Here is a 12,839-nt window from a genome sequence, read left to right on the forward strand (position 1 = left end):
TTCTGGCTGGATAGTGTGATATGAATTGAGACTGCACAGTCATTAGGAGCTAACAACGTTATTAGCATATAATTGCTGCATCATTATCTTCAGACCCAAGACCCATCACCACTTACCCACACTAAAAAGAACAAGTGATCAACTAAGATAAGGAAACCTCTGTTCTCGCAAAATTAACTGAAGGATTCGTACCTAAGAGAAACACGGGTTGCTGATGACGCCCGATAACTTTGCTGAAGTCGATGACTGAAACATCTGGATTAACAGATAAACCGCAAGGATGCTGATGCTGCAAGACCTACAAAGTATACTTTTTTATGATTGGAAAATTAGAAATATGCATTAGTAGGTAATTGGATGATTCATATCAGACCTTTCTAGTGTAAGCTATAAAACCCCTAAAGAAAAAGCTGCTTGGATGTGCCCGGTTTGGCTGGGACACCTCATGCACGTGAATAAATACTTCCCTTTGTAGTTCTATTCAGCCAGCACAGGCCAGTTGTAAATTTTGTAACAAAAGCAGGAGGCACGCAAAGCCAACAGAGCGAGCTTTGTTTTAGCTTTCCCCTCAACAGCACAAGTGGGGTGTCCCCAGGGAGCCCGGGCACCAGGGAGGCTACGGGAGCAGGTTGGCCTCAGCCACCGTGGAAGGGTCTTTGTCCCTAAGGAAACACAGGAGAGCGCCAAGTTTTCCTGAGTGGCTGGTGTCTTGGGGGGCTCCTTGGTTCCTTGGAAGGACGTGACAAGGCCATGAACAAGAGGAGATGTGATGACGGGAAGAAGTTTCATAGAGCAAGTCTGCAGGCCGTGGCTTTTTACTCTGTTACATCAAAATCATTCACGGGATTCTTGACAGTTTAGGAAAACATTTTTCCAACAGAAAACACTTGCAAGTAAACGCATTTGTTTTAGCATTGGGAAGGGAGAAACCCCCGTGCCGGTGGGAGGTGGCAGGTTGAGCAGGGAGTGCTGGCAGGCCTCCCTGGAGATCCCTTTCCTGAGGTCAGGAGGTTTACTTTTCCTCAGTTTGTGAGCTGGAAATTATTACTAGCCCAGTGATAGCCTTTAACTGTTCAACCTCAGGAGTTGCTTCTGAAGCAGCTCATGAACTGCCAAACTTCACACACCCATGCTGTATCTTAAACTGAAACTGGCACCAGGCTATCTCAGAGAGCAGTTACGTGCTGCTCTTAAAGTGATTTGACTGCAGGCAGCTGCAGAAAGGACTTGAGTCACATGAACCTAACCATGATGAGAAACTACACTGATAAACCACCAGGCTGTAACCGGTGATTGAGGAAGTGCTTGAACACAGTCTCTCTGCAAAGCTGCTTTTAGTAGATCAGGCCTCAGCTTGTACATGAGTATATTTCTCCCCAGGTGCAGGACAGCATTTCGCTGAATTTCATGAGGTTTCTCTCTGCCCATTTCTACAACCTGTCAGTTGTCTCTGTTCAGAGGTACATCATCAAGTACATCAACCACTGTTCCCAGTTTTGGATCATCTGCAAACTTGCGAGCATGTTCTTTGCCCCATTGTCAAGGTTATTAATGAAAATGTTAAGTGGTATGACCCTAGTATTGACCACAACATACTGGTCTTGAGCTTGTCTTTGTGCTGCTGATCACACCACTTAGAACCCAGAAGTTCTGTCTGTTTCCAATCTAACTCGCTATCCAATTATCCAGCCCATACTGGGCTGGATAACAACCTGATCTAGTTGAATAGCAACCTAATGAGAACATCCCTGCTCATTGCAGGGGGGTTGGACTAGATGACTGTTAAAAGTCCCTTCTAACCCAAACTATTATACGATTCTAGTCTAAGATTCTGTGATTGTAGACTTCATCAGCTTATCTATGATGTTAGAGACTGACAAAAGCCTTATTAAAATAAACACTTTCACTTTACTACTCTTATCTACCAAGTCAGTCATTTCATCACAGAAGGCTATGAAGTTAGTGAAGTACAATTTAATCTTCATAAAAGCATGCTGACTACTCCCGGTGACCTTGTCTTTCATGTGTTTGGCAATGGTTTTTAGGAGGATTTCCTCCATTTTCTTCCCACGGATGGATGTAAGGCTGTAGTTCCCTAAATCCTCCTTATTACTGCCCTCTCTCAGAAACTTTTTCTAGCATACCAAGGCCTTTCAAAGATAATAATCAAGAGCGGCCTCACAATGACATTAGCCATCTCACTCAGTAATCATGGATACATCCCATCCGGTCACATGGACTTATTTATGTCCAGTTTGGGCATTCCCTAACCTTAACCTGCTCCACCAAAAGCAAGTCTTCCTTGTTCTAGACTTCTACTCCCAGCTTCTCGTGAAAATTAATCCTATCCCAGCCAGAACCAGGACATTATCCACCCATTATTCTGTACCATCTACGTCATGCCCAAATCTTACATCTTCCAATTAATCGCCACCACTTTTCCCTGACTTTGATATATATATATACACACACACAGAGAGATATCATTCCCTTAGTCTACAGATCATCCTTCTAAAATGTCCATTGGGTTCATTTAATCCATGACTTTGGGCTTCATCTGCCATAACTGTCTTTCAGGACAGGAGAGATGGTGTTTGGTATTGGATTGTTGCATGCTGTATCCGGAGCTCATGGCTGATGTATCTGGCATAGCCCATGCTCATGGTCTGTGGGTTGAAGATGTTGATCTTGAGAAAGTTGCTGGGTGCCAGTTGCTGGAGCCAGTTGTAGTTCCATCACCATTGCACTTTGCTCGGTTTCATCAAAAATCCATCCTTCGTTAGCTTGAGTGATTATTACTGTAGTACAATTGATAGTAATTATAGTAATGATGACATACAGTGGCAGGGTTATTTAGCAATTAACATCATACAATTTCATTCATTGGCTATTCTCACCCAAAATCAAATCCCCATGAGGTACACATTGGACTTCCACATCACTCACCAAGTGCACCCAGGTCCTGAGAAAAAGCAATCATGCAGATGGTTTGCCTTTGCCTGAGGCAGGACTAACCCAGACTGTCTTCCCAAACGTATTCTTTATGTGCACTACAGGGGACTTTATCCCCTTCTACAGTACATGGAAGTTTTGATTGGGCAGGACCGGCTTGATTGGCAGATCCCCTGGTGTTAACTAACCAGGTAGCTTTCCCTAATTGTGTATTCCAATTTTTAAGGTCCCACCAGCCATTGCTCTCAGTGTAGTTTTTAGAAGTATATGGTATCATTTGATCTTCCCAGAGGCTGGTGCATGTTAGGTGATGTGATATACCCACTCAATGCCATGCTCTTTGGTCCAGATGACTATGAGATTGTTCCAGATATGAGTCCTGTTGTCCGACGCAATTCTTTCTGGGGTGCCATGTCACTATAAGACTTGCTTTCAAGGCCCAGGATAGTATACTGGGTTGTGGCATGGAGCACAGGGTATGTTTGCAGCCATCCAGTGGTTGATTCCACCATTGTAAGCACATGATTCATGCGTTGGTGGGTTTGTGGGTGTTCAATACAATCAATCTGCCAGGCCTCCCCACATTTATTTTTCCTCCATAACAGAGAGGTTTTAACCACTTGGCTTGCCTGCTTGCAGCACGTTTCACATTCATTGATAACCTGTGCAATAGCATCCATGATCAAGTCCACCCCTCGGTCACATACACATCTATATGTCGCACCTCTTCCTTGATGGCCTGAGGTGTCATGGGCCCACCAAGCTGTAAGTAATTCACCCTTATGTTGCCATTCCAGATCCACCTGAGCCACTTCCACTTAGTGGCCTGATCCACCTGTTGGTTGCTCTGATGTTCCTCAGTGGCCTGACTTTTAGGTACATGGACATCTACATGACATACTTCTCTGGCCAGGCAGCAATATCCTGCCACAATGGGGCAGCCCAGATGGGTGCCCCATGATCAGAAGTAAATGGTATCAAAACATCAGAAGTGTTTTGCCAATGGCAAAAGTTAGTACTTACGCAAAAGAACCATCCAATATCCTCAAGCCTCATTTACCACCTCAAGGCAAGGCACCACCCAGTAAATGCCACAACAGCAAAAATGAAGGTTTGGCAGGTCCCGCCAAATTGCTGCCACTGTAGCTTCTTACTGTGAGGGGAACTGATGCCCCTATGTTCCTTTAACTATAAAATGGTGGTCTGGGGGGATTTCACATGTATTAGCTCTGGTGGATACTGTATTACATAGTAATATTAATAATAAAGAAGTCACATCACAGATCTATGGATTAGGAGGAAATCCAACCTCTGCCCCCCAAGCTAAGATTACCTTAACATAGGAAATGCCCTTCCGTTCATGGTGACAGTGTTAATTGCCCCAGTTAAAGAATGTATTTTGGGTATTGACGTGTTGCCAGGATGAGGAGTTGATACTTTAAATGATTGCTTCTTCAGGACTTTGCAAGTGGGATTCACTGTTAGATCTATAACAGTCTTGCATGGATTCCTGAAGTGGGATCCTGTTGTGCTTCCCATGCCTGTCAGGGTGGTAACTGTAAAATGAGATCATATTCCAGGGGGGAGGAGGAAATTAGTCAAACCATTCAGGTACTTCAACAAGTGGAAATCATTAAGGAAACCATAGCTGCTTTTAATAGTCCTATTTGACCTCTTTGAAAACCAAACTTGAAAAATGACTGTAGATTATAGAGAATTGAGTAAAGTCACCTCCTCACTTGCAGTTATGGTACCAGATATGGTTACACTTATGGTAAAAATTAGCAAAAAGTTACAATCCTGGAAGGTGGTCATAGATCTTGCTAATGCTTTCTTTTCAATAGACTTTGTTTCAGAAAGCCAAGACCAGTTTGCCTTTACATGGCAACAAAAGCAATATAGTTTACAAGTGTTGCCTCAGGGATACAAACACAGTCCCTCTATTTGCCACTGAATGATAGCAGCTGATGTAGCATTATGGTCAGGTACGGTTATGGTTTACCATTATATTGATAATCTATTGATTATGGCAGAGTCACAACAAGAAATTGAAGTAGCTGCCAAATTGTTGAAAGTACAGGTCCAAGGCCAGGCAATTAATCCTAAGAAAATACAGGGTCTTAGTATTACTGTAAAAATTTTGGGAATAGTTTGGCATCGACAGATTAGAGAAATACCAAATAAGGTACAACAAACAGGCCAGTGATTTCCTACACCAACCACAGTAAAACAGCTACAGACCTTCTTGGGACATTTAGGGTATTGGAGAATTTTTATCCCACATCTGGCAGTATTAATGCACCCTCGGCAGAAATTACCTAGGAAGAATGTTGCTTGTTAGTGGACCAAGCAACAACAAGAAGCCTATGATACCTACAAAGGTGGTTTGATTGAGCATGCACAATTACACGTTCCTAGGCAAGGATATCCTTTTGAATTAGAAGTAATAATTTCAGACTTGTGGAGATTGTGACAGATGACTGGGTCAAAAAATCAGAAAGAACCTGTAGGATTTTGGCCCAAGGCATTATAAGTTTCCTCTATACATTATACCCCAATAGAAAAAACAAATTTTAGCTGTAGTTTGAGCACTACAGGAAACTGAAAGAATCACAGGCCAAGATAGTGTGACTGTACACATACCCATACAAATTCATCGTTGGTTAATCTGGAGAAGAGGAGGCTGAGGGGAGACCTTATCACTCTCCACAGCTGCCTGAAAGGAAGTTGTAGTGAGGTGAGTGCCGGTCTTTTTTTCCCCCAAGTAACAAGTGATAAGATGAAAGAAAACAGCCTCAAGTTGCACCAGGGAGGTTTAGATTAGATATTAGGAAAAATTTCTTCCCCAAAAGGGTTATCAAGCATTGGAACAGGCTGCCCAGGGAAGTGGTTGAGTCACCATCCCTAGAGGTATTTAAAAGACATTAGACATGGTACTTAGGGACATGGTTTAGTGGTAGATAGGGACATGGTTTAGTGGTAGACTTGGTAGTGTTCGGTTTATGGTTGGACTCAATGATCTTAAGGGTCTGTCATGGTTTCAGCTGAGATAGAGTTGACTTTCTTACTAGCAGCTGGAATAGTCCTAAGTTTTGGATTTGCGACGAGAATGGTGTTGATAGCACATTGGTGGTTTTAGTTGTTGCTAAGCAGTCAAGGCCTTTTCTGCTCCTCATACCATCCTGCCAGTGAGAAGGCTAGGAGTACACAAAGTTGTGAGGAGACACAGCCCAGACAGCTGACCCCAACTGACCAAAGGGATATTCCATACCACGTCGCATCATGCTCAGCATATAAAGTTGGAGGAAGAAGAAGGAAAGAGGGGACATTCAGAGTTATGTTATTTGTCTTACCAAGTAACCAGTACACATGACAGAGCCCTGTTTCCTAGAAATGCCTGCTGATGGGAAGTTGTGAAGGAATTCCTTGTTTTGCTTCTGTGCACAGATCTCACTCTACCTATTAAACTGCCTTTATCTCAGTCCACAAGTTTTCTCACTTTAATTCTTCTGATTCTCTCCCCCATTCCATGGGGGAGGGGAGTGGAGTGAGCAAGCAGTTGCACAGTGCTTAGTTGTCAGCTGGGGTTAAACCACAACATGGTCTTTTACAACTAAATGATTCTATGGATGGGTTACTCATGATTCCGTTAGGGCCATGCAGGGGTAGCTCAGGCAGCCAACACATCGGAAGTTGAAACGTTATTTACAGCAACAATTTCTACTAGGAAAAGCACACGTAACCACTCCACCCTTCTAGGAACTGTATCATTTAATCATATGCCCACACTAGGAGAAACTCTTCCCTTCGAGATATCCCTACATCTCCTGTGGATGAACTCTCCCTTATGACAAGTTAATGCAAGAGCACAAAAAAAATGCGTGGTTTACCAGTGGAAGCACAATGTACGTGGCAATTGGACAAAGACAATGGAGAACAGTGGCATATGCTCCAGTTCCAGGAATTATATTATAGCAAGCAGGTGTACAGGCATCTAGTCAGTGGGCATGTAGCTTGTGGACGTGGATCAGCTTGTACTGCACATGCATTGGACACTGCTCACAATCAAACCCCTCTGCCACTACTTGTTTATAATGTGTGTGGACATAATTGTACTATTTGTACACAGCTACATTTAAGGGCATCACATAGGCCACACGGAAAGATAAAACAGGGTCAGTGGGCCTTGAATACCTGTCAGGTTGATTACATGGGCCCCCTGCCCCCATTGAGGGGGTGGCAATATATATTCACTGCTGTAGATGCAGTGTCAGGCCTGATTTTTGCTAAACCCACCAAATATGCTCATCAACATAGCACAATTGAAGCATTAAAACAACTCATTCATCAATACAGAGCTCCTCACCAAATACAAAGCGAGCAAGGAACACACTTCAGTGCACACGATCTCTAAGACTGAGCTGAAGGGCTAGTGATAGATTGGATATTCCACATTGCCTATGATCCCCAAGCTAATGGCTTGATTGAAAGAATGAATGGGATGTTGAAAGAACAATTAAAAACAAAGTACTAAAACTGTACAACATTGGAGTTTGCATCTTACTAAAGCAGTTTTTTGTTAAACAGCTGGAATATTCATAATCAAACACCCTGTGATTGTATTACACCACCAGTACAAAACATGGTGAGAATTGAAATTCTTACAGACAGTATTTCCCCAAAAATATTAAGTACAGGGAAAATAGAATTGTTTACACTGACAGATTGCACAGTGGAACCACAATCTATTAGTTTAGATGCAGAGATTCATATAATAACCCCTAAGAATGCTGGATTCATATAACAACCCCTGAGAATGCTATATGGTTCTGTAACCCAGCTTCTCCTCTTATTTTACATCCTCTGTTGATATCAGATTCTCAGGTTCTTGTATTTCAGATATCTTCAACAAATACTGTGCCTTATCTAGAGGACATAGCATTAAAATGGTGTTTTGGTGTCATGAACCCAACATCAAATTGAAGTTCAATCTGAAAAAGTGCTCTTCAATCTGTGTGGACAATTACCCTACATGAGGTTATCAAACCCAGAATAATATCAGCTGAAGGAGCTGAAGCATACTGCAAGGAGGTGACATTCCCATTTTCCTCCCTTATCACAGGTTGGCTTATTGTGCTTTGTAGTCACGTACTATAAGCACATGCCTTGGTAACATACTTGGTAGCAAGTATTAAACACTTTACATGTGCTCTAGCACCAGGTTTAAATTGGACAAACAAAATTGCTGCCTCAAATTTGGAGGTAACAGCTGTACAACAGAGAACATTACCAAAAAAGCATTTGGAAGTAGACTATCTCCTTCAACACTGTAAATGCTGCTCCGATTTTGAAAGCACATGTTACTTTAATATAGCTGATGAAGCAGCCAGCATAGAGGACAACATTCAACATCTCCAGGACTCAATGCATCAAATAGATGAATCTACTGGTTGGTGCCTGGCTAGCACAGCAGTTTAATTCCCCAATGGAATGGGTGGGACAACTGATTCAAAGCATTATTGTAGGGATATGTTTATTCCTTTTTCTGTATATGTTTTTTACATGCCTCTAAATTACCCTGCCCTACACCCTACAAGCCCAAATGGACACCTCCAGCTTTGCCAACCCCACATGAAGTAGTCCCTTGAGCAAAGGGGTGGAATACTGGTTAATAATGGAAGATTGGTGAGGATTATAAACACACTTAAGTGACCTGCAGCTGGGGTGTAGAAAAATATACATCTATCATACTAGTTGTTGTTTATCCTTGTGTGCTTGACAAGCAGAACATCTGTGTTTAGATAACATAGGTCTGTGATAGACTTAGAGGCACCTTATCAGACATGGTTGAAATTCCTACCCTGCTACAGAGAAGATCAAAGCACAGCGGTAAACTATGCCTGCACAAATCCTTGATAAACAGGCAAAACCAGCACAGTCAGCAATCCTCCAGCATGGACCTCCATGCAGTGCCTGCATCCCCACTTGTGTGCCTCTGCCTGGGTGCTACTTCAGGGATTCCCTAGTTGGCAAGGTAACAAAAATAAATATAATCTTTACATTTCACCTGTGGTTGTTCCTGCATCCTGCCTGTCCTGACACACACAACTCCAGATGGATTTGGTTTTCCTAACCCCCATCCTTAGACACTTGGCCAGTAGCTCTGTTTCTTCTGGGTCACCTGTCCTTGCTTCCACCTCTTGTATGCTTCCTTTTCATGCTGGAGTTCAGTCAGGATCTCCTTGTTCATCCATGCAGGCCCTCCTGCCACCTTTGCAGGTCTTCCTGCACACTGGTATGGACCACTCTTGAGCTTGCAGGAAGTGATTCCTTGGGGAGAAGAAAAAACCCACCAACTCTCCTGGACCTCTCTTCAATGTGATCCTGAATTGATTCATCCAGTAGATCCCTGAACAGACTAAAGTCTGGCCTCTTGAAGTCCAGGACCATGATCCTGGTTTTTGCCTTCTTCCATCCTTTTATGATCCTGAGCTCCATTTCAAGGCTGTCCCAACCTTCACATCCCTGACTGGGTCTCCAACTTGCTTGTAAGGATCACTGCCAGCAGATCATCTCCCCTTATCAACTCCTGAGTGCTTTAACTCCTTAACATAGGAGACTGAGGAGTCTGTTGGACTGCTTGTGCCCTGCAACAGATACCAAGGTGGCCGAAATCCCCCATTAAGACTCTCGTTAATCCCCCATTATGCCCACAAATATGAGGCCTCTAGCTGCCCGAGGAAGGCCTCATCTAGAGCTCCATCCTGAGGAGGTAGTCTTCAGCAGACATGCACCACATTGCCCATGTTGCTCTATCCATTAATCGTGATCCATACATTCTCATCTGGCCCTAGTCAGGGCTTTATGCAATCCCACTGCCCTCTCACATAAGAAACAACTTCCCCTCCTCACCTTCCTAGCCTGTATCCCTCCATCATAGTACTCCAGTCATATGAACTATCCCACTATGTCTCCGTGATCCCAATGATATTATTGTCCTATGACTGCACAATTCTCTTATTGCTCTATTTGTTCCACATGGTGTATTCATTAGTGTACAGACACTTCAGAGAAACACCCAATCATACTGATTTCCTAGAAAAGATATGAAAGCATTTCCTACAAAGCTGTCCTGTGGTCACCTGTTTGTATACATGTACTTGGATGACCCCACTTCATCCCTATTGAGTTGATTGTAAAGTCCCCTCTGTTCAAATAAGCCCATACCCTTTGCTTGATAACATGATTCCTTATTTCCTCACTTCTTTGTCATCCTCTTTCTCTGGATCCCATCCTCTGGAATTCCTCATTTAAAACTCTTTATCAGGTTGACCATCCTGTTGGCAAAGATGCTCCTCCCATACCTCTTAGTTCAGTGGATCTCAGCTCTTCCAAGCGGTATTCAGTCCTCAGAGCGTGCCATGTTCATAGAAACCAAAACACCATCACTGTTGGCCAGCAGGGCTGAGGAGACACCAGATGGATGCTTATGCCCTTAATCATCACCCAAGAGCTATATGTATCATGTTTGATACTTCCCATGGCAATATCATTGATATCCACACAAAAAAGGATCAGGGAAAAATAATCAGAGGCAGAGAAGCTTCTGCAGGCTCTCCATGATCTAATAGATTGGATGCCTTGGAAAACAGCAACAGGTCCACAGACAGGCCTGTTCCCTACAGCAGAGGGGTCACCATCTACTAACCCTCAGTGTTTCCTTCTGGTGCTCCTGCATGACTCAGGCTCAGCCAGCTCAGGTGTTTCACTTGACAGAGCTCCCAGCCTCTTTTCTCCAACCATGACACTGAACATATTTTGTAGTTATAAGTCTTCAGACAGAGCATGAGTCTTCCTGCTAGTACCAGGAGACACTAGCTTCCAGCTTTCACCGTACTGGGAGTCTCTACTTCCCACCCTGATAAGCAGGCTCAGCCTGCCCCTCCTTCAGTACATACCTCTGTGGTTTCTTGAAGCTGTAGGGTCTCAGAGAAGATCCAGTCAGTCTCTGATGACGCATCATGTGTTGACATCCTCCTGCAGCTCCTTTGCTTAATAAAACACCTTAAAAATTGTTTATCTCCTGTCAGGCTAAAGGAAGGTCTCTCCTTGCTCCTTCCAAAGCTCTGACTGGGTTGAGACCTCCAACATTACAGGCGAAGTTTTTCCAACAGCTGCTGAGAACAGTGCCTTGTAGTACAGCCCCACCACTGCTGAGGAAGTAGGTGCTCTCAACAAGATAAGGCACTTACCCTTCCCACAACAGCTGCACTCAAAGACCTGTGCTTTAGGACCAGCTCTTATATAGGCTTCTCCTGACCACAGGCGGAAAAGGGTGCCAGACCCTCCCTAATCAGTGCCAGCTGGAACAAAAACTCCAAGGGCCCTTTGATCAAGGACAGCTGACAGAGCTCTAGCTAAAGCTAGACCCTGCTAGAAGTTAAGGCCTCCTATAGCTCTCTATTCCCAACAGTGACAGGCACCCTCAAGCTCCTCAAAGGCTTCCCAAAAGTGTTCCCAGAGGTCCTTTGACAATGATCCCAGAGGATGGTCCCAGAAGATCTGGAAGCAAGAGCCCAGAAACTGCTGTGCCAAATATTCACGGCCTCTTTCAGCTGTGCTTTCCAAGGAAGATTTCTGTGACTATTAGATTTTATTAGCAATGGTGTTAGAGCTTGTTATTGCTCAGTATTAACATGACTGAGAGTTTAGTTGGCAAGGAACAAGGTACCAGAATGCATGTTGGAATAGTAATTTTTGAAAAAGCCAGTCTCTGTTGAAGAGGAAGAACATGTCTAGTGATCCATTCCAGCAGACACAATTTTTATTCTGAAGTCTGTGTAAGGATCCACCTAGCCCATCATGCCAGCTGATACCGTGATAATGGGAATGCCTGCATTTCTATGCTGGTGAGAGTACTATAGCCTAATCTTGGCCAAGCATTGAGTACAATGCAAAGAGAGGCTGAGAGCAGTAAGTGGTGACAAACGGGACCATAGAGCAAGAACTGAGCAGGAGCTGGGCTGACAACTGACAGAAGAACATGTTAGCAGGAACAAACAGTGTAATACTGGGTACCACATCAGAAGACCTTACAATGAGGAGTTAGTGATCCTGAGGTATATGCAACTATGACTAGGCCTTCCCAGCTGGTGCCGGTATGTATCACTGAATGGCCTGCTCCACTTAAGTGAACGTTGAATGACCAAATCTGCTTTGGGCAGCATCCCCAATCCATGTCCTGTTATGCTAGCTTACAGATGTTACAACAGAATGTATAGGTGGTCCTGTTTGATGTTTTGGCATATATGACTTGTCCTTTGTGGACATTTCACATTCTGTGGACAACAGATCAATGGTTGTATTGTGAAGAAAAAGACTGGTCCGAACACTAATAGAGTCTGACAACACGTTACAAAACAAAGGTTTCAAAACTGAGGGAGTGAGAAAGATGAGCAACGATGTACCCATACAGCGACTCACCCAATCACGAATAGCAAACACGGGATCATGAATGATGCCATGGCTCCAGCGGACTGCCAGGGACACTTGGCATCCCGGTCATCTGGCAGCCACATCCAGTTGTATGAATGCCTTCTGAAGGTGGGTAAGAGTCACTCCACCCCATGGCTCCGCACATGGAACTGTGATTGGAGAGAATCGTATCTCACGTGGGTAATGCGGGTGGCATCCTGCCTACGCTGCTGGTGTTGGTCAAGGGGCAGGGTGTTAGGAGAAAGGGTGTCAAAGACTTTAAAAGCAGTACAGGTGGTGAGGTATTCTGAACCTCACCACTGTTTTGAATTCTGCACAGTGTGCCATGGCTACCTTGAAGAGGTCTCAGATGCTGACACACCTTCTGTGGCGGATGTACTCGACCCCTTAAC

This window comes from Chroicocephalus ridibundus, chromosome 1, assembly GCF_963924245.1.
Source record: "Chroicocephalus ridibundus chromosome 1, bChrRid1.1, whole genome shotgun sequence".
Classification (NCBI taxonomy): domain Eukaryota; kingdom Metazoa; phylum Chordata; class Aves; order Charadriiformes; family Laridae; genus Chroicocephalus; species Chroicocephalus ridibundus.